The sequence below is a fragment of the Manacus candei genome, unplaced genomic scaffold (assembly GCF_025592945.1).
Source record: "Manacus candei isolate 608988 ecotype Guabito, Panama unplaced genomic scaffold, ASM2559294v1 h1tg000035l, whole genome shotgun sequence".
In the NCBI taxonomy this organism is placed as follows: Eukaryota; Metazoa; Chordata; class Aves; order Passeriformes; family Pipridae; genus Manacus; species Manacus candei.
The window spans coordinates 4884781-4908683 of record NW_026138083.1 but is presented as its reverse complement, the minus strand read 5'-3'; the positions used below and the strand labels follow the sequence as shown (position 1 = coordinate 4908683).

Below are 23903 nucleotides of genomic sequence, written 5' to 3'. Positions count from 1 at the left end.
TTCCTATTTTAATAACAGTCCTAATTGCTGACATTCAATAATTCATACCCAGCTCCGTGTTCCTATTGTGCCAGAAGCACTGCAGGGACTTTGAAGATTAAGAGCTGCCATCCTGCACTTGGAAAGTACTTTGTCTTAAAGATTACTTAGGCAAATACTTGTGTATGAAACACCTCATACATGGCAATGTGAGCATCATCTAAGTGAGGATATGAAGCAAACTCTGTAGGATAAAGTAACATGCACAAGTGTGCCTCGTTCCTAGCTCCCGAGGCTCCCAAAGTCTGTTTAGTGATCTGTAGGAAACCCAAGTCCATTTTCATACCTGAGAACTTCAACTGCAGGTAAACACACATATTCCAGCACAACCACCAAGAAAGTAAATATGCAAGCTGGACAGAACATCTCAAGAGATGCTTCATGACTAAAACAAAGCAGAGGCAGGAGCTTATTTCAACTCCCCCACAAAAAAAAAAAGTGATATAAAAATACAATAAAAACTACGCATGGAGCTCCAAGAAAACAACAAGCAGCTCTGAATCAGCACAGCCGAAATAAAATCTAAATAAAAATCCCTGTATTGCCCTTTTTCGCCTTTCACAAAAGAATCAACTTAAAAGCACAAGGATGTAAAAATGCTCTAGTTTGGCAAAATAAGTCCCATTCCATAAAAGACCTATTATTAGCTTTGTCACTGTTCTATTTGTCTCCAATGTCTTTCCTAATAAAACCTAGAAGAATGAAGGGCAATATAACTATTTCTAAATCTCTATGTAAACAAAAAAAGGAATGTCCCTGTTTATTTTTTAGTACAGAACTAAACACCATATCAATATTAAATTATTTAGGAACTGGCCTGTGTTCATGTTGACCTTACCTGCCACTGACTGAGAATTTTCCATACACACCAAATAGGGAATTGCTCACAGGACACAAAGTTGATTTTTATAGTGTCACACAAATTTACTTTCCTTTCTAAACTAAACGTGTATAACAAAGCTTATGGCCAGCCTCCAAGAGGCTTTTGTCTTCTCCTGCATTATGAGGGGGAACTTTGAGTGATGCCAAAATAAGCTTTTTAGAAATCATACCTTGGAGCTACTGAACTACTCTGGAAACAATCAGTCACTTAGTCAAACTCCCCTTATGTTAATAACTGATCAACTCCAGCTCCTTCTGTTAGCTAAGCTTGCACTACGTATTTTCTTGCATATTAGCCAAAGATTATTTGAAATAAAACTTTTCAGCTTTTCCTCTTTGATTACTAAATATCCTTCCACCTCACACTAAGGAGGCTCTGTGAAAAGAGCACATCCTATTCTTTGGTGCTGCTGGAGAAGGAAGAGGAAACTGAGGAAGGAAGAAACAGGTGACATTCTCCACGTGGTGTTTGCATCTGTCAGACTCTCTTAATACTCTAAAAAAGGTCCTTTTGTCCCACAGGGCATCACTGTTATTCTTCTCAAATATATTTGAAATTTCCATGTATTTTTGCTTTCAAGTATTCTACACGATGCCTTCTGGTTCCCCAAGTTCTTATTATCATCACCCAAAGCCTGCAGGAATTGTGCACAGACAAAAGAGAACCAATACTTATGTTTTCCTCATATAATAGCTCTCTTCACATGATATACATAGAGTGTCTTTGCAGATCATCATTTATTCCTCCTATCAATGAAGATGCTCAAGTGTAATTTTCAGCCCTTACCTGTCATACTCATAAATATATAAACATATATATATATATATGGACCTACCTGCCAAACAGAAACTGGACTTGAGACTATCAACTCAGATTAAAAGCTCTCAGTTTTGGGTTTGTCTGATGTGTTCTGGTTTGAGTTATTTTTAAGATAGACGAATCGTTAGCAGAAAAAAAATAATAATTAAAAGTGATCTTCTCCTCCTCTGTACAAAATGGTACATGCCACGGTTAGACTGTACATTATAACCACTTGTGTGGTTATAATATAAGCACAAAAATAAAAATAAAGGGGCATCAGATACTCAGGTTTCCCTTTTACACCATTTAGCTGGCACGGCAAACCCTGTTTCGTTGCTGCTTTTCTGGGCGTGGAACATCTTCAGAAGCAAAACCAAATTCAAACACTTGTGATGCTTTGGACTTTTGAGGGAATTCTGTGTTTTGCTGACCTTTAATTTAGCTCTGAACAGCGACTACTGTGGTCCAACACATCCACCCCGTCGACTCCAAAAAATGTTTACCTACCCTGTTCTTCAGCAATTCTGCAGCAATGCTTTAATTCACTGAACCCCTGGGACCTGCCTGTAACATTTCTCATCATTCAGAAAGCAAATTCATCCACTTGAAACACACTGTGGGAAAACACAGCCCCCTGCAAAGGGGCTGAACAACTTTCACGCAGCGGCAGTGGGTTTGCACGTGGGCAGTAAAAACAAGAGAGAAGAATCCACTCGGGATGAAAAGCACGTTATCCACAACAAGGCCAAGAACCAGTTCCAGTAGCACCAGCCTAATGGTACCCTAGAATGAGCTTTTCATTAGTTTTATTTTCTGCAGCTCAGTAGGCACAGCTGGTGAATTCTTGGCATCCCAAACCAGAAGAGCAACGTTCCCATTCATGTTAAAAGGAGATCAGGAATTTCATCTGTTGCCACAGTACCAAATAAAGATGTTATTTGTTTTTTTACCCCAAATATGATCCTGCTAACAGCAGAAGAGAGTATAAAAGAAGTGACCACATATTTGCCTAGTTCAACAGCATGTGGAAACTTTTAACTTGCTCAGATTTTGTATTAGAGCTCATTAGAGAAGCCATAGGGAAGGAATTTCTCTCTGTCCTTCTGCACATGTATGGAGAGGAACAAAATCTCCCTCTCCACCTAACAGAAGGACCTAACACAGCTTCCTCAATTTTTAGTGTTTTCTGTCACAGAGCAAATTCAGAGTTCTCTTTAGCAAAATCTGATTATAATATAATATTGTTTCTCACCCAAACCAATTGGAGAAAACAATAAGATTAGCTGCAACCATACTAAACTCAAAATAGGATCCTGAGACACTTTTCTTCATCTAAGAAATGGAAATATTAATTTGGCATGTTAGAGTCACACAAACCCTTGACCCATTGCTCTTCTGCCCGTGACCATGTTCTACTACAGTTTTTCTTTTCATATTTGCTTGCTGATCAATAAATAAAGTTTTGCCACTTTTTGAAGCTACTCAGTACAACCAGAGTGGGAACTCCAGCTCTTGCCTGCTTAAAGAATTGACTTTTTGGTCAACAAGTCAAAATCATCACTGTCACTGACACATCATCACACCAGAATACTCTGGTTTCCTAGCTTTGTTTTAATCGTACTGCAACATATATGAGACACTCAAGCACCAAAGTAAAGTATTGCTTGCAAAAACAACCACCACAACACCAATGTTATCAAAAGCTGGGCAGATTACACAACCTGCCACAGGAGCTGCAAGACTTTCTGAAAAGGCCTGAACATATCAACAGTTTTGACAACTGAATTAATAAATTGAAGCGAAACGTGACAGAGAAGGGTCAAAAAACCCCCAAAGAACTAAAAAACTCCACAAAACCAAGAATCTATAAAGCTTCTCTCTTAAAGCCCATTAATGCAACTAGAAAAACTGATCCCTCTGATATTAGTAAGCTATATAGCAAAATCATGAATTAGAGATCTTTATATTTTTACATCAGGGGAGAGTCAACTGATACAAAAAGTTATTAATGTCTGTAAAACGTCCTGGCTGGAAAACTGTCCAGGGATTAGAATAATTAAAAACAATTCAAGCTCTGCACCTTAAATCTGATTCTACTCCAATAAAACCACTGATTTTTTTCTTTCAACTATGAGAAGGATTTGGCCTTAAATTACAATATTCTGATAGCTAAATTTACAGAATTAACAATACCCTGAAAATGGAGAACCTCAGAGAGAAAAGAGAGCTCATAAAATATAAACCTTATGGGATTGTCAATTAAGATATTTTAGCTTCCAAACTTAAAATAAATGGAAAATATGCCATATGAACCTCTGTAGATATTCAATCATTTTATTTTTATTATATTGAGACCCATAATTGTACCTGGAAGGAAGGAAAAACTGGATCACTTTGTCCCCATTGGTCTAAAAGCACAAGTACCATCAGGAGACGTACCTGACTCACTGGCAGAGTGAGCAGTGATGAGACCTGCATTAGCAAAGCTTCACAGGAAAAAAAATAATTAGGACAGTCAGAAAAATTTCAGAGGATTTAATTGTTCCCATAGCCAGGAAATAAAATCCACACCATTTTGAATGTTTAATAAGATGATACCAAGTAAGAGGAGTGCACCTGACTAATCGTAAATACTGCCATGTATTTCATTACTTATGCAAAATAAACCTACTTTTGGACCCTAGCTTTACCTTCTGTTGTGTGTCCCATACTCAAACCTTGGGATTTGCTCTGGAAAACTTGTTTGGGACTGCACAATGCAGTCTGTTGGCAGGTTGCAGAAAACAGAAGCCTTTACTGAGTCACGTGTGTACATATTTTTTTAGGTAAGTTTGACAAATCTGCCTTTATCCCTTCCTCGTCAGATTAGATGTATTTGCATAGAAATAATCTTTTAGGTAAAAACAGGACTGGCCTGACTAATAATGTCCCCTCAGTGAACTGAGGTGTTTGTGCTGAAAAAAGAAGAGTAATTCACCTGTGGAGAGAACTTGAGTATAAAACACTCGTAGAAACAAAGGCTATTAAGCATGTATCCAACCTGACAATGAAAAAAATAAAGATATGCCAAAACAGAAAACTATTTACAGGAGGACATAATCAAGATGCAAGTTTAAGTCTACCAGTAGCCTGCTCCCATCCTGCTCTTTATTTACACATGTGGTCAACTGCACCAGCACACAGTTAACAAAGAAATGTTTTCAGGAGAAAGGCCTTGCTAGAACTGCTTTGTGAGAAATTGTTCTAAGGGCATGTCCCTGTAACAGATATTTTATGAAGGCAGCCTTGCTGTAACCCTGATGGTTGCAAGGAGCAACACAATATCTGCAGCAGAGCAGGAGCCAGCGGTTCTCCTAACGCAGCTCATAAAACCTGTGGGCAAATTTCTGACAACCCTCTAGTTCAATTTCCATATTTGTCAATATTCCTCATTTACGGCTCATCTGAAAACAAGTAAAGCTTACAGAAAACACTTCACTGAAAAAGGGGTAATAACCAGAGCAAGTAAGACATAATGTGTCTGCACTTTAAAAAAAAATAGGAGCTATTATTTCATTGCCTTCTGTATCTCTCCAAAGTATCTTACAAAACGCAGGTACCCGATACAGCCAGACCTCTAAGTGGAGCTGACAGGGTGCAGCAAACATTTTGTTTACCAGAGACATTTATAATTCAATTTGGAGACATTTGCAAATGTTAGCTTTCAGACTGCCCTCCTAATGGGTTCTTTGACAACTCAGGAGAGGCACAGTAACTGTGGGTAGATCAGGATAATCACTCTCAAGAGTAAATTACTCCATCCAGCCTTTTACTGATGTTTTAACCTCAAAATTACCAAAAGAAAGAGCCATTTCAAGCGACACAGACCTCCTGGATCCAAGGGAATAGTCTGGTGGACGTGTTACTTAAGTGAGAAAAGCCAGTATCAAATAATTACTAACTAATTACATCCTGAAGATTTGTTGTGATGTTTGGAAAACTTCTGGATTTAGTTTGCTTTAAAATTTTCGATTGAGGAGGAGTTTTTTTAATATCTTTTAATATTTTCTACCAAACTGTTATTTTAAATTACTTCAGTATATTCAATTCAGCAAAAGAATGAGTCTATTAGACTATACTGTCAAATTCTAAATAAAACATACAGATAACTTCAAATGTCTAAACATGTTGTTTTGGCAAGCCTGGGCTCCTTAAAAAAAAAAAAAAAAAAAAAAAAATGATGATAACTCTGTAGTGAAGCAAACAGAAAAAAAATGCTTTCAAAAAGAATTCCTTAAAAAAACCCAGCAGAAACCCACCCAACATGTCAGGATCCTCAAGCCACTTAGAAAATTCAGATACAAACTTCAAAAACTAGAGAGAAGCAAGGTTTCCTTTTTCACCTTTCTGTAAAGTGTCAAAATGTAATATTAATTCTTCCTGTTCTCAGAAAATCTAAAGAGGACTACCAAGCTATTAAACCTTCTGGTGGATCATTTGTGGTATGAGTTATTAGCATAATTGGGGGCACACTTTATTCTGACCTTTGCAAAACTTTCATTTCCCAAATGTGATAGATACAAAGTGCTTTTATAATACCAATAATGATTATTTCCTATGGGAAACTGCCAATTATAAGTTGCCGAAAAATGCTATATCAGATGTACATTGAGAAAATGAACACACCTACCAACAGTCAGACTAATTAAAGCCATTCTTCAAATATTAATAAAGTCTTTCACTTCCATGGAATACAACCTGTACAAATTCAGTTCAACTGTATCCTTGTCAGGTCATTCTTTCAGCAATGATAAATGTTTGATTAGTGGTTAAATGCAATGTTTCTGGGTGATGTTCCCCTTCCCCCGGCAGGAAGCCAGCACATGTGGGACATTTTTAACATTTAACTGTTTTAACATTTAACCACTTGACTCAAATTGACGTTGTTTTTATCAAGTCACATCAAGTGCCAGCAAAGATACTCAGATAGGGAAACAAATCTTGTGTTCTGGACACAGTTCTTAGAGGAAAAAAAAAGGCACAGCAAAGATAACGCGCAAAGATAAGCAATAAACTGTCAAACAGCCTTATGTTCTGGTTTTATTTATTCTGTACAGTGTTGCTTTTAAGATATTACCTCATATCTAAAAGGCACTTCCTGTAATGGCTCTGCTCTGGTCATAATTTTTGAAGTTCTGAGGGTCTGATTCCCATTTATGCTCTTGCCAACCTGCAAAGGTTCCCAAGATCCTAGGATTCTAAAATGAAATGAACTTCGAAGTGAAAGTAAAAAAGTTTTCCTACCATATGGGTACTTTCACAGCACCTATAGATTAACATAGAAAAGAGAAGTATTAATAATGAAAAATCTGTTTCCAAGTTGTAGGTGAAAATAGAAAACACTCCATGCTGACACATCAATGATGAATAGAGGAAAGCTTTTGATTTCCTCCAAAATATTCACCTGAAAGCTGCCTCATACTGCTTAACATTTCAAAAGGGTAAACTTCCCAGTCCACCAATTGTGCTTATGTACAATTTATAAAGAAAATATACATATTCATAGAGTCCAGGCAACAGATTTCTCCATGCAGAAAAAGGCCAAAAGAAATAATTTAGAGACATGGAAGCTTAATTTTTAGATTTTTTTTCAGAGTATCTAGCTAGTTGCTTACTACAGAACCTTATAAACAAATGCATTTACACAAAAGCAGGTCATAAAGGCCTGCACAGAAAAAAAAAGCCAACTAGTTTTGGGCAGATAAACCCAGATGACTTGTCGACAGGTTTGTAGGTCCAAATGTTCACAGGTAGGAGCTGGATACACAGATCTGACCACCTACATCTCATTTAACAGGGCAGGTGAAGTGCTGCCTCCTTTCTGTGAGAAGAGCCTGATTATCAAGTCATTTATAAAAACACTCCCAGCAAAACAAATCTAAATGGTCAAAGTCTTCCAAAGGTACAACTGCGCAAGAAAAGGGCTCTGTAGGTCTTGAAAAAGTCGTCTCTGTATCAGCACAGAAAATGCTTGCAGTAGCTCTGGTAGCTCCAGAGATCTCCTCCCAACTGCTAACCCAGACTGCAACAGATCTCATAATGATCTTGTTTACAATCCAAATTTTCAGTCTGGCACAGATCAAAGAGCGAAAACTGCGGTTATGAAACCTAAGTAGATTTACTAGCTACTTTTCACCCTAATGTTTAACAAGTCTTATTAGTTTTGAAAGAAGAAACAACAGCTAAAATATAAACAACTGAAAAGTGGTATGCGTGTCGTCGTTAAGCAATAAACAACATTCCACATTTCTCTGTCTTTCCCCTTTGGTTACAGAAAATAACTTGACAGCAGCCTCGTCACTCCACATACTGTACCTTTCAAAACTTGGCAAAGCAACTCTTACACATTGTGTTTCAGATCAAACAACTCAATACGTGCTTCAAAGATCTGGCAGCAGCTCTTTTGGGAGTTATTTCCTACTTTTCTGGCTTATGCAACCTGTCGAGTTCGGAAAATTTACACTTAGTAGATCTGAAGTATGTACACACAGAGAGAGGAAATAATAATAACCACAATTATAAATGGAGTTCTGAATGTAAATATGATTTGCCACAGATATTTGCACTGCCTCCAAGAAATCATTCTGATGTGGAGTAGCACATGCCATCTTCTCAGATTCCGGTTTTCACAGGTACTGTGATTAAAAAGGGTTGTTTAGGTAAAGAGTTGCCAGTAGGGCAGACTCTGTAACTCACACACCCACACTACTCCCTGTTCTGTAATGCAATACTCATCTTAAGAGTAACAAAATTACAGCAGATAAGATATGAACAAGAGAACAAAAGCAGGTTCTAGGAAAGCCACTGGACAGTGTGAAGTTTTTCCTTTGATTAGAATCTGTTTGCAGATTTATTTTCTTTTTTTTTTCACACTCAACCAAACATTGCTCCTCTAAACCAGAGCACAAGTGTAGTTACAGAAAACATCCCTCTGAAATTTTCCATAGTTTTAGGGTTTAGAAAAGTTGAAAATACTGGAAGGGTAAAAAAAATCCTTTCCAAATACAATGGATTTTTTGGCAATAATTCAGCAATTTTCCTTTTTGGCTTCACCAGAAAACAATAAGGGTTTAAGATGAATGCATTAGTCATGCGAGATATGAAGACACATCAGTTTAAAAGAAACTATCTAAAAGGCAAGTAATCTTGGTGTATCACTAGTAGGTCTTGGCAGACAGTTTCAACAGGAGAAGGGAGTCAGAAATGAGTAAAACATTTTGTCCAAACTCAGCTGTGCACACAACCTCTTGCTTTCTTCCCCACCACAGAAGTATTTCCTGCATCTGACAGTTTTATTATTACATTTCCCACTTTTCCTACCTTGCTTCCTTTATTTCGCAGTTCTCCCCATACCTTTCAGATCATCCTGCTCGTTCTTTCACTCTCCATTTCTCTTTTTTGCATGCTTGGCCTCAGCTGAAGTCAGGGGGAAAAATCCCACTGAGTTGCCTGCAAAGGAATCCCTTGGGAACAGGGGAATGTCACTCACCATCTCTGCCTCTGCCACCACTGCCTTTCAGCTCTGGCACCGAGTCATGCCCTCCTTGTCCAGGCTGAGACACTAAAAAGGGAATAGTTTCCTCCACTCCTTTCTACTCTACTCTCTCAGTTTCCAGTGAGCTGAACCTGCACAGAACAAAATAGTTTGCAAAAACTTCACTTTCTTCAGGTTTTATTGAGGCTGAACAATACACTATTTGCTCACCAGTTCTTCTGCACCTTTGGATACAAGACCAGGCCTTTCCACATTTTAAGAGAAGGTGGTTTAACTTCAGGCATTGATGAAATGCAAATTTTGAATCAAACAACACCATAGCTTAGTTCTTGCAAAAGAAAATCTTAGTTTAACCTTTTCAAAAAACAGCAAAGAGTCTTTCCTTCTTGGGGAGTGACAGATCAGTCTTTCAGGGGACAGTTCCAGAAGCATTTAAAGAAATAAGCAGACAAAAAAATCCAACCTTCCTGCTCCTAAGAAAGTTCCTATCATAAACAACCAAAATATACAGGAGCTAAGATTTGTTTGCTCCCTTTTTTAGCATTAGAATGTCTGAAGATTCTGGCATGGTTCAAGACAGACCTGCCACAAACCAGTTTGAGGCAGCAGTCTGGTAAACTGATTCAGATGAAAAATCATAGAATTATAGTTTTGTTGGAAGGAACCTTTAAAGGTCATCTAGTCCAACACCTCCAGTGAGCAGGGATACCTTCATCTAGACCAAGTTGCTAAGAGACCCATCCATCCTGACACTGAATGTTTACAGGGATGGGGCATTACCACCTCTCTGGGAAGCCTGTTCCAGTTTTTCACCACCCTCACTGTAAAAAATGTCTTCCTTATATCTAGCCTGAATATTTCCCCTATCAGTTTAAAGCAATTAACCCTCATCCTATCACAACAGATCCTACTAAAAAGTCTGTCCCCATCTTCCTTGGAAGACCCTCTTAAGTACCTCAGGGTGGCAACAAGGTCTCCCCGGAGCCTTCTCCTCCCCAGGGTTAGAAATAACCTTTTAGAATGTTCTTTATCAGGTCTGCTTTTCAGCCAGCTCAGTCACCCGATTCACTCCTCACACAGGCTTTTGGTGTGAACAAGCATCCAGGGACAAAAAATTAGTCCCCAGCCTCGCTCCCACCCTCTATTTACTTTTTCACAAGTGTCAGTTTAAATGTACATGAAACTACAGAGAACCTGACAACTGAGACAGTAACAACTGCCAGAAATTATCAGTATGCTTTTGTTATCACTTGCTTTTGAGCTCCCAGAGCTCTGCCTCCCTCTCTGAACCAACAACCTTTCTCAGTCTGAGACAGTATATGCCAGTACGTGCATTTTCTGCTCTCTCCATGCTCACCTTTCTCACCACAAAGGTCTACCCAGGGGTGCATTTTGCTGTAATTAAGCAGAACAGTCTTCCAAAGGAAGACAAAGACTACATGATCACAAACAGCAGGGAATATTTGGAAAACAATACTTCATCTGGATGCAGTAAGTCTCATTTATTTTTCTTTTGCCTCTCTATTTTTGTTTTATACTGTTGACTCCAAGTTTTAATGATCGAAGATATTTTAAGCATTCCTGACCTAGAAATGTGCTAAGAGAACTTTATTATAAAGAAAACATTGGCCATCTGAAGGGAAACTCAGTGTATACTCCACCTAAGTAAGATATGCATGTTGCTTATGAACAGCAGATAACTTTCCAGGCCTAAAAGAACTCAATTTCCAGAAGATAGAGATAACATGTATAAAGAATCAGATAGGCTTCAGGATTCAATGGACCTGGTTAAGAGAACAGCAGTAGGATTCCTGGCCAAAATAGATGCCACGGAGAAAAATTCAGCTCGGCTGGAAAATACTCCCACAAAATATCTTAATTGCTGTGCTTATCAGGGACATTAACAAGATACCCAGTGGAGACACAGCCTAAAGCTGGGATTAAAAACCTCTTTATTTTGAGAACAGCAGTCTGAACAAATTGCACTGGTCTCTAACAAGAAGGCAACTTTTCTTTATCCCCCCCCATAGAGTGTCACTTCCATTTTGGGACCAGTTGCCCTGCCCTTTATAATGACCAGGCAGCCAATACTTCAGGACTAAAACTCATCCTTGATTATGCTCAGCAGGTGTGACAGTGGCAGCCCCACACTGGCATAAGAAAAACAAGTGCAAAACACTTCTGTGATTGGAGCAGATGTTTTACACGGACAGAAGGTCATCAAGACTTGGTCTTTTCAAGTGAAGCAAGTAAGCACTGTAACATTAGGGATTACAGGAGATAATTCTTACAAGCATGTTGGTGTGAGCAGCACCGCATTAACAGTGTTCGTGTTTGCACGTGCAGTATTTTCACAGCTACATGGTGTCACCTGTGGCTACATGGCACTGCTTTGGAGGCCCTAGAAATATGAACAAGGTAAAAATGAGTAACTCTGCACTTCAGCATGTGGTGGTATTAGGTGAAAGGTTGGACTTGATGATCTTACAGGTCTTTTTCAGCCTTAATGATTCTATGATTCTGTGCAAATCTACCAAGTTAACCCTCGGCTGTTAAAGCAAAAGCAGCAGTTGTTTCAGCTGTAAAGATCATAGCAGATGTATCTGTTAAGCTGTTCCTAAGAAGAGAGGTTTTAGAGGAGCCAGTAGACAGTCCTCTATTTCATAACCCCAGAGGGACGGGAAAACTTCAGCAAGTGTGATTGCACGACCTGTTCACGATCTTCCATAACACAAGACAAGGCTGCACCATTTCACCCTCAACCTCTACCAGCCTTCAGGTTCAGCTGCTCTGCCCTTTGCTCCCACCCTGCCAGGATCCATCAGAGCACACAGGGCCCCTCAGGAAGAGATTCCAACCTGGAATATGCAGCAGGGACGAATACTATTGACATGCCCTGGGAGGATGACGCGGTTGAGAGGATCTCTCTCCAAGTCTTGTTGCATGACCTGTGCTGTAAGAACTGATACCCTGAAGGAACCTGCCAGTACTCTGATATTATCCTGAACCTTTTAATGGAGGCTACTGACTGCACAGCCACAGAACATATGGAATCAGGAACAGAGAAACAAAAGAAAGCCATACACACAGATAAATACACCTCGCACATTACCATTCCTGCCCTCCTTTGTGATTCCAGCCAGTAGAACACCAGGTGCTCGAAAACGCCAGGCTGAGGATGATCCAGTTATTCTGTAACACCTTTAAACCACAGTAATGGACAGTGGGAGTCCTTACTTTCTTTTACAGTTCAACTTCTCTTTGGTAATAGCTCTAATTTGCATCTCTCTCTTCCTGCACCTTCAGTCAGTCAGGGAGTTATTTCAACTTTTCCAAAGCAGGAGGGAGTCAGACAACAGTTTGAGAAAAATATTAATGTTCCTTCACCACAGCCTGATTCAACTGTTGCCTGAGTCAATCTGTGACTGTTCCAGAATTATTAGGAGACTCTCTTTTCTACAAGACTGAGCTGGACCTTAATAAGAGACTGAGGCCTTTCCTCATATTTCTCACGTAAACATACTTTTTTTTAATGACAAAGTACAGTCACACAAATAGGATTAAATAACACGTTTTTGGCTCTTATTGAACACAAGATACAGTGGTGAATAAGAAATCCCTTGAGACTGGTAATGATGATGGAGTGAATGCTGCTCTTAGCTCCCCATCTCAGAGATACAGTGACACACGAGTAACCAGAGCACAGGTAATTTAATCAAAAATACACATCCCAAATATTCTGATTCTGTCCATTACAAAACAATTCTGCAATTCTAACCTGTAAATATACCACAGGTATATTATTTCACCTCCATAAAAATCAACTATGAAGTCTTCAGATGAATAAAATCAATGAGCTAATGGTGATGAACTGTGGATTGTTTTAATTATTATTCCAATCAAGAATGCCCAGTGAACATTATGCCCAGCTTCATATTGTAAATTTTAACAGAAATTCAGCACTCCTTCCTTTCAACAGTGTTGAAAACCATAGTTTACTTAAAAGATTTTCTTTGGCTAGTTCTCTCTTCAGCTCAACCTCTTTAAGAGTAGGAAAGGGATCAAAGTTCCTGTAGCTCCTGATTATTCAATAACATGACTAATGCTCTCCTAAGGGGAACATGATTACAGGTGATGATGTGTTATGATAAAGGCAACATCTCCCATTTGCACACCCCTGTCCTCCCACCCACCACTGTGTAAACAGAATAAACCTTTAAGGACACACTGGCTGACCTCATCTCCTGAAGAAACACTACTTGGAATTGTGCTGTAACAAAACAGAGAACACACAATGGTCTCACTTGATCTTTAACAATATGATATTTTAACACCCACAAAAACCTCTCCCAGGCATCCTCAGCATAACCAGTATTAACTGCAGTGGGCTGTTCACAGACCCTAAAACTGACTGTACAAACTGTGACTGCCTGGGGCGAGTTTTGGTTTGTTATTCAGCCAAGTTCTCTTCATGTTTACCCGATGTAAAAATTCAGGAGTTCTGGGATTTTCTTTTCCTTTGTTCACAAAGTTTTTGAAGCCTTTGACTTTCAAGATGGTGTGTAAAACCTATGGCATGTCCTTCTACATACTATGTTTAAGAAATCCCTAACTCCCTTCACCTAACTCCACGCAAAGTGGCTTTCCCCTCTTTTACGTAGAGTCTTATTTTCAAAGCATTCACGATGCTCAAATGTAGTAGCAACTCAAGGTAAATTGATTCATCTCCTAATTCTTTATCAGTTTTAACAAATGAACTGACAGTTCTGGCCCTGGTGGGAATTCATTCTGAATCTCTAGTGAGAGTTCTGTTGCTTACACCTGGATAAGAAGTTAGCACTATGAGATATTATCTGACATACTATCAGGTATCTTCAGGACATTGCTCTAAGAAAATATTTACAGAAGTTTCCACTTTCCAAGGAAGCTATTTCTGGCCAATGTAGGCTCTTTTTTTTTTTTCTCTTTTTTACCTATTTTAGCAAACTTATGCCCACAGAAGAATTATTTTTATCAGTTACAAATAAACAAACCAATTGTGACAGAACACCGGGTCACAGTGCAACAAATTCCCAAATGCTTGTGGCACACAGTGTGTGGATAGACCAACAATCAAGAAATAGAAAAACAAGGAAAACAAGTGTGTTTCAATGACTAATGCCAAGGCTATACATACATAAAGCACTGCCTACAACATGGTACCAGCACTCCTAATTCTAAAATTCTAGATCACCAATGCAACTATATCCTTTGGTGTTGAGGTCTTTCTCTGCACCGAAATTTTTCTGGAGCAGATCTGTCTGCAATTGGAATCTTCATCTGAGGAGTCACACGAGAAACCATCTCAGATGACAGCAGAGTATTCTGACGTGAATTCAGATGCGTTTTGAGGTGAACGACGACAAAAAGCAAATACACCATCCCATTACTTAAAAAACGACCCATCTCTGAGTATTAAAAAACAAAAAACTGCTCTCCACAAATCTGAGGTGAGAAGAATCTGCTGGAATCATATGGAGATTAGAGCACTTAAACTGCCTTTGCAGCTGTTAGAAGAATGGTTTCACGTTGTCCCTGGAGTTTGTTGGGCTCGGGGAGGGGACACAAACCAGCAGCTTTTATTCATCCCCCTCTGTCTGTGTCACTGATCATCCTCACACACACACACACTTTTTTATTAATGTCAGGTCTTCAGGAGAGCTCAGCATACTCTGAATTATGACCTAAATTTCTAATAACTTCTCTCCTGTGAACCCCAACCACTGCTTTTTCAGGATACATTTCTCATTCTGCTAATATGGACAGTGCAGCACCGAAAACAGTAAACCATATTTTAAACCAGAAGTAAATAATCTAGTAAAAAAAAAAGAGTTAAAATGTTAAAAGAACAGAAAAATTCATACCTTTGGAAAATCAGAAATTACTCCGTAGAAATTCACATTGTAGAGAATGTCTTCCTTTCCCTAAAAAAAAAAAAAAAGGCTTAATTGTGCATATTCATATTTAATTATCTAGTAAAAACACAGTGAACTACTCCAAGACCTTCTTTTCCCCCCCAGAAATAATTTCTCCTCATGGAACAGAATATTTACACTACAGTAAACAAACAGTGCACACTCAGTGAGGTTTTGTTTGAAGTTCATTTTATTTTGAAATTTCCTGTTATTTAAGCAAAAGCATCATAGCTGCAGGTGAAAGGAACACATGGTACCCAATCATCCAAGCATTTCAAACTAAATATGAACACAGTGGAGACCAAGAATGGAACAGTTTTCAGGAGCAGGGGAAAAAAAGTATTTTATTCTGAGGTACAGGTGCATACACAGAATTAAATTTGACCTGATACCTTTTCAGTTTTATGAGGTTTAAGTTTTAGGAGAAGAAGGAGAAAATGAAAAAAAAAAAAGAAAAAGGAGGGGAAAAAAAAATCTCAATATTAGAAACAGAGAGATTCTAGAAAATAAGTGTCTCAGCCAAGACAGGCCAGAGTGTGTTGGAGGTCTAGAATTTGCTTTGGGGACTTCTGGAACACCCCAAGAAGGAAGTAGAGTGACTGAGAACCACAGTATTCACAATTACAGCCATGAGGGCAGTTAAAGAAAATAGTTTCCTGTTCTGTTGAATCCTCCCAAAGTTGCCAAAAATGTCTATTAAAACAGAAGTTGTTCCAAATCATAAACAGCAACGCTGAGAGGATGGTGGGTGAGTGCTTTGTTCTCATTAAATATTGACCACGTGCTCTTCTAGTACAAGACTATACAGTGCCTTCAACTTTTTTATTATTATTATTGTTGTTGTTGTTGTTGTTGTTGTTATTGTTATTATTATTTTAATGCCTCAAACACTCTCATTTTGCCAGTGCACTTTCAGACTGGCCTCAGCAGCTCACAATTGCATGACAAGATATCACTTGGCCTCCACCACTTCCCAGCTGCACACAAAAGCATCCTTACACTTCCTTCTGGGGTCAACTAAAGCCAACTTAATGCTAAAATCAACTCACTGCTCAAAACATGTTTCCATTGGAAAGACAAAGACGTGACAAAAATGTTTTCAAGCATACAAAACGCTCTGTTAATCTACAGTAAGAGATACACCTCAGATATTTTTGTTCTCTTGCAGATTGTGGTCAAATTTCAACACGATTACATCGACTCCACCGAAATCAGTAGCATCTCACAGACCTAATGCACAAAACAGAAACAGGATCTGCTTCTCAACAGGTTTTAATCACTTACAGCTTTCTGGGCGACGTTGCCACTGGGGTCTGAAATTTCTCGTGTTCCATTGTAAACACATGAGTACAATCTCATAAATTTAACAGAGAAAACCAGTTTCTTTTTAGTTATGCAAATACCAAAAATCTCTTTCTTTCCACCAGATAAGTATTTCTTCAGGAGCTTGTTTGTGTCCAAAAATCTCCAACGGCCCTTTCAGTAAGACTGTAAATTCTTTGAGGGAAGCACTCAGGGCCAGAGTCAAGTCTCAGTTACAGAGGCAGAAACACTGAGCAATTCCTAATTCCCAGTAACTACTGGTGGGGTGATGGACAGCAGCTGCAGCCTCAGGTTTATCCTTCATTCCATACCTGGTTGTAAAGGCTAAAATACAAAAACCTGTAATTTTCATTCCTCTCCTGTTCCAAAGAAAATTAAAAAGAGGTGAATAAGCTGATCTTAAATACTTTGATACCTACTTTTTTTGTAAAGGACCTTTAATTTCATAACTACTGTTCAGTAAAGCAGGACTTGTTTCTTGACTAGTCACCTGAACTTTCCTGTCACCTTAAATACACCACAGGTGTTTGCCTGTCTCTCTTCATGACTCAACCCCCTGACAACCTACTTAATTTAGCAGAAGACCCAGTTAAATCATAATAACCCTTCAAAAGGATGGACAACCTTCATCGAGACTCTTGGCTTGTCAACAGATTTTTTTTTTCTTTTATTTTTGTAGAAAAGTTTTGATCGACAGGGATCTGACATTCAAGTTTCCTTTCTACCTGTTGCTCTCTGAAACAGTCAGAGAGACCTGACAGTAACACAGTTCCACAACTGTCCATGGCTTTCCCATCTATGGATATTTGGTTACAGATGATCACCTTGAGCTACTCACCAGGAGACTGAAATTTGGAATTCCAATGAGGACTTTTTGCCTCATTCTAATTAAAAGTGAAGTACGAGTACCCAATTTAGAAAGGACCATTAGACTCTTAATTTAGACATGATGATTTTAGTCTGTCAATATACTGAAATGGTGTTTACCTGCCAAACCTTCTTCACTCACTTTGTGCCCAAAAGGAACATCAACCATAGTTTATCAGTTAATTTTAGACACAGTTTTTAACGTTTTTCAGACGTGAATCTCGATGTGCAGTTTCTAAAAAGGTCCTTTCTTTCTTTGTAAATTTTGGGGTTTTTTAGGATCTAGGAGGGGAAAAAAAGAAAAACCAAACCAAACCAACAAAAGAGCCACAAATACCCACCAACACACACAAGGGGAAAAAAAAAAACAAACTGAAAAAGTCACACTCACACTTGTGGGCAGGAAACCACACTTAGCAGAGCAGTGTTATGTCAGCCCCCAGCAGGCAGCAAGGTGGGCACTGCCAGCTCCTGCCATCCCCGGGCCAAGCTGTTCTAGCCAGGGCCACACTGTCACAGCTCTCACCCTCATCTGAAGCCTCTGAGAAACCTCAGCTCCTTCCTGGAGTGGAGCCTTGCCAGGGACATCAGTCTGGTGCTGCTGACACACTGCACACACAGCTCGGTGGCTTCCTGCTCCAGGCATTACATAACTCGAGCCTCTGGCATATCTTTCTGGAACATTTCGTGTGCTCATCCACAAGAGCAGCAGCCTCTCCACCTACCAGACAGCTCTGCACCTTTTCCCCACTGAGACTGACCTGGATGGCACTGACTACAGGGACATATGGCTGTTTATCCCATGGAAATAAAAGCTTGACAGTATCATTCCCAAAGACAGGGAGAAAAAAAAATAAAGGCAGGTAGCCACATGGTTAAACACAATTAAAATACCACCACCACCACCAAAAACCCAATAAATAACGTTTTATTCACTTCTACCACAGGAATACCATGAGGGAAATCACATTCATAAGCCACATACAGTTTTATCAAGGACTGTTGCATTCAGCTTCACTGAATCAAGTCAGAAACTTATTAAATAAAGAAAGGATGCAGCCTCCTGCTTGTACCACACACAGTCCACCCTCAAGTCCTAATCCTGCGTCTGCCTCCAGCCATGAAGCCAAGAGAGTTCTTGATTCAGGATCAATTTTTCAAAGTGAGAGGTAAAAGTCCTTCCTGGTGTTTGCTGAGCAAGATTCAGGACACTGAATTACTGAAATAGGCAGACTATTTTCACTATTTTCGCTCCAAATAATTTGGAGCCCAGAGATTCTACTTTATAAAAAGCATATCAATTGATTAAAAGCACACCCTCTAAAATTATTTATAAAAAATAAAATGTTTCAGATTTTTTTTCTACAGAGAATGAGGTATATTTATATGATAAAAACCACATTATTTAAGTCAAGTAATAAACAGCAGCGGCATTTGCAGAATATAAAAGTTACTACAAACTCTCATTAGTATGCAAACGTAATAAGACTAAGAAACACAATCTGCAATTTGAGTAAGAGAATTTCAGGGTATCTTGGATGTAATAACTACATAATATCCTACAACTCCTGCAGGGGCTTTTACCTATGTTTTAATAATCATTATTTAATAATCTTTTTTTTTTTTACCGGGAAAAAAAATGTACTCTATTTTTATAGTCATCTATAGTAATTCTCTGGATCCAAAATTACCATGATGCAGTTTATGAGGTTTTCAATCTATGAAATTACTCACTGCTGATGAAAGCATTAACAATCCAAGGTTTCATTTACAGCATTACAGAGAATCCAGGTCAATTCCAGGCAAATGCTTTTACTCTGCTTGGGCCAAAGAGATTAATTATTTTCATAAAAACCTGCACTCCCACCAAAAGTAAAGTTTAAGGGTGTCTCACCATAATTCAAAGAAAGCAGAAATGAAGGGGCAATCCTGGACTCCAACAGGCAGGCAGGGAAGTAATGCAGGCACTGGGGAACATGTAGCAGGTGAGAGGATGGGAAGAGGATGGATCCTGCTTCCAGGCCAGCAAACCACCAGCTGCCAGCACTTTACATCACCAAGACAAAATGCAATCACCTAACGCCTCCAGGGAAAGCTCAGCATCACCACAAAAATCCTATTGCAGCTCAAACATTCTTTCTGGGATGTACCCTGTGTTCCAGAAACTGGGAGCCTGCTCCTTGCCATTCACCACTGGAAATGTAGGCCAGCAACTCCGGCGTAGCAGTTGTGGTCTGCACTTTTATTATCCCAATCCTCCGTAACAGCAAGAGAAAGGGATTAAGCAGCATTATTTTTTCCCCTTGAATATTTACTGGGATAATTACATACCAGTCATAATACAAGATTATTTTGCACAGTGTAAAATAATACAGAGCAGACACGCCATTTTATCCAAAACTCTTGGTCCCATCACACCTGGCAGAGCACAGAGCCGATCGTATCAGGCACGTTCCTCCAGGAAAGTTTAATGCAGCAAAGTCTTCCAAATGTACCAAATAGATGCACTCAGCTTATTCACACAGCCCCTTTTTTGGGCAATCATATTTTTTAACTTGTTTCACAAAGTGTCATTAATTGCTAAAGCCATCTGTGTTTCCAGAGAACACTCTTTTCCACCCCTTCTCTCCTTCCTACTGGGCTGCACAGCGAAGATGCAGCCGTGTATTTACAACCACTTTTATGCCAGCAGATGTTACACCACACAAAACTGTTTTGCAGCAAGTTCGAGAAGAAAAGCGGTGGGAAGAAGTTTACATAACCACACACTATCAACAAAAGCAACAGAGGCTGGCAAGCCACAGGCCGTAGTCATTTAATTCATACAAATCTCTCTTCCCCTTTTCTCACTCTGCTTTCCAAGTTGTTATAATTCCATGGGAGAATCTGACTGGTAGTCACTGCAAGGTTTAAATGCCAGCAGCTTTTCTTGTCCTGACAAAATGTACAGAGCTGAAATTTAATTACAACTGGCTTAGACACATTTTTAGTTTGCTTCTATCCACCTAGAACATATACTCTGTTCAAAGTAAACATGTTTAGTCACTGAATAATATGAAGTAGAAAAGTTTGCACTGTAATAAATGGAGACACATTTCAAAACAATTTTGATTACTATCTCTGAACCTGGCTGCAACCAGCTGGCTAAAAGTGGCATTATTGGGATGGAAATAGCATGGTGTTTCATTGCAAGAAAGTAAACATATTCTACCAAATACTAGAACAGGAGTTGAAATCCACCCAAGAAAACCATTTGCATTACTGGTTTGCATTATTCTACCTTAACATTTTGACACCCAGTTTAAACATTAAGCTGCCAGTACAATGCCTCTTTTTTTAAACCAGTGCAATTTCTTGGGGCAAAATCTGATAGGGCTGCCCAGATTTCCTGTCCACTCGTTTCTCCCAAGGAAAAAAAAAAAAAAAGGGGGAGACATCAGTTTAATTTTGATTTGTCCAGCAAAGAGATCAAAGCATTACACATCTCCAATGGAGGTTTACAAAGCCTCATTGTGCAAACATCCTGGGCCTGATGCCTCAGGATGCACTGAAGCAAATCCCTTCTGATGGCAGCCAGGACTAATTTGTTCAATGCAAAAATTTACACCTTGAAGGGAAGTCGATAACTTGGAAGTGCCACCTGATTGAAAATTATTAAAACGTACAGCTTGAATTTTTAGGCTGATCTCAACCACATGTTGCTGGAAATGCTTCACACGCATATTCTGTTGCCTATATACTAAATATCGTGTTCAGCTCTAGGCTCCTCCTACCCTGGTGTTATAAATTCTTTGGGTGAAGGAGCATTTTCAACAAATATGTACAACGCCTAAAAAAAAAAAAAAAGGATTCCAGAACCACTATTAGATCACTGAGTCCTGTAAAACTGCAAAGCATCAAATAATTTTTTAACATAGCTGAAACATCTTTCTAGACCTGTGCTTGGTAAGACTGCAATTTCTGCTCAGCCTCTTCTATTTCTTTTCTCATCCAACTGTGCAGATGAGCTTGTTCAGGGTTTATTGTTTGTTGCCTTCCACAGAACTAAAAGAAAGAGAGAGGAAACAGAAATGACATGACCTGTATAAATTAGTTTTAAAACCTTCAGTGGTAGGCCTAATGTCTGCAACTACTTCAATTCATTGAAAAAAAAATGGGTTTTTTATATATACATATGTTTTTGATTGGAGAGTGTCCCTTTAAGCAAGCTTTGCTGATACAGACTATCTCCATACCATTGCCAAAAAAAAATAGGGCGTTCCTGAGTTATGCTCCGACTTAAAAAGATTTACACAGGGAATCCTCAGACCCAGAAACAACACTAAGAAGCACATCGTCATTTTTGCTGGAAGACTGGTGTCAAAGACTGTAGGCAAAAAGACTGCTTGAGAACCACCCTGTGTCAGACTGTACTTCTACAACCGAAACTTTGCACCTTCTGGGCTGCAAATCAAAACTGGATCTGTTGCATAACACAGGTATTAAAGATAATGGCCTCTAACAGTGCATGACACGTCAGTCTAAGCAGCACAGGCAATGCCTTGCTCCATCCGTCCATCTGCGCTCCTGGGAGTTTGTGCTGGGATGGAATGTCCATATCCCTGATTTGCTACATTTTGATTTGCAAGTCAAGGTCATGAAGTAAAGGACCAGAATCCCTGTTGCCAACACGTGGGCTGCAGGCTTTTGTGCAGGCATCTTAACACACCAAAAAAGGCCTCAATTGGAAAATAAAAAGATTAAACTGTCTGAAAGCTGCTTTATATCTTTAGGTGCTTCAGCACGTTGAACTGAGCAACATGGATGACATTTGTTTTTAACCTGCATAAAGCAGTTTTGTACATATACTCTAATTAAAAATGCTGTGTTGCAGTGTATTCTCCCACCTGAGGTATCACCAACCAGGTTAAATAAAAAATAACGAAAACTACATTGTAATAAATGCCATAACATAAATAATGCAAGGAGAGTCCCTGCCCCAGAAACCTTGCAATTTAGGACATGAACAAAGAATCCTTAAGGGATCGTACCAAACCTACCTAACATTCCTGACTTGACATTTCCATTGTGCTGTACCTCAGTTCATACTTACAAGGCCAGAAGAATTCACGTTGTTCTGGTGGGCACTGCTCAAGGCTGCTGTGGATCTGGGTGTTCACAAGGCAATGAGCCTTCCTATCAGGCATTATCAGGACATTTAAGACAGGTATTGAAGAAATACCTTAATCAGAACACTGTGAGTGTGTGGGGGTGTCTTACTGCTTTTAACCCGAGTCCTGGTTTAGAACAAAGAAATCTAATTTTAAAAGTCCACTACAGTCAAAAGATAAGGGGAGGGGAGAAGGCATTTAGATGGAGGAATTACCAAACCAGAATCAAGCAACAAAAAAAGAGCTTTCAGGCTGGGACTCTCTCCCCCTCCTGTGTCCTAAAAGGTCACGTATTCTAACCCAGGGACAGCACCATCCCTTCTACAGGATCTAAGGTGTCCCAACAGCCACTCCTTGCTCTGCTGAAACTGAGCTAAAAGTTAGTTCTGGAATTATATCAATCTCAACATGGTCACCCAAAATTCCAGCAATATCTCTCCATCCTGAAAAACGTGCAGCCATTGGCATCTGATCTATCTCACAGACTAGGAGGTTTGAGACAACTCTGTGGACACACACTTCACTTTGGAAGGAATAAATGGAGCCCCACTGGATATAAAGTCAATAGGGGACTGTCAAATAAAGTTCTGAAGCCAGATTAACTGATTTAATCCTATCTCCAGCTCTCAAGGGCTGGGTTTGTGCAGTTGCAGCGTGCTGTACTCGGGTCACTTTTATTTCTTGTAGGTGCCATATCCCCCACCAAGTCAGTCCTGACACTATTTAGATTCTCATTACCTTTCTTTTGTCAGGTCAAATTTCAAGATTAAAAAAAAAAAAAAAAGAAAGAAAGAAAGAAAGAGAAGCTATTCAATTATCTGTCAGATAGAACAGCTTTTTTTCCCCTATTATTTTCCCTTTTTACAATGAAAGGAATAGGCCACTAAGTGGAAAAACACCATTTTGGCCTATGAATCATCCTCGATAAAACTGCAGATGCATGAACCCAGTCACAATAGTAATACAGTAAGAGAGAACAAATAAATTGCAGCAACTTTCCAAAAGGCACCTTAGATGAGGCACAACGAGTTTAAATTGAATTTTGAGATACAAGGCTCAAATGGACTCAGGTTACAACACCCACACTCTGTCAATGGATGTTGCTGAACATGAAGAGCCAGCGCTTGTTAAAATTATGTTTCGGTCATTAAGAGAAGTGTTAATTACCAGCTGAACTGAAGACCACTCAGATAAGCAAAACATCCCCTGCCAAAGCCCTCATGACAACAGTCTTTAATTTCTAAAACCCAAGATGTGATAACAGCAGGAAGAGATGGAAGGAAAAAAAGAAAAGATTCATCCACTTTTCATCATCTTTAAATAAGAATTCCTTTGCTTGATTTAAAATTAAC

The 23903-nt window shown here is 39.1% G+C and overlaps 1 protein-coding gene across 6 annotated transcripts in view; it reads right to left on the bottom strand.

The window, feature by feature from the left end:
- Positions 1-23903, bottom strand: part of PLCB4 (phospholipase C beta 4) — a 187628-nt gene that overhangs the window by 153512 nt on the left and 10213 nt on the right. For 5 of the 6 annotated variants that reach the window (XM_051792775.1, XM_051792774.1, XM_051792778.1 and 2 more), the window contains exon 2: positions 15161-15220. The gene's annotated coding sequence lies outside the window, so the exon portion shown is untranslated. Of the gene's footprint in view, positions 1-9251; positions 9389-15160; positions 15221-23903 lie in introns of all 6 variants that reach the window. The other variant, XM_051792777.1, reaches the window with a different exon arrangement.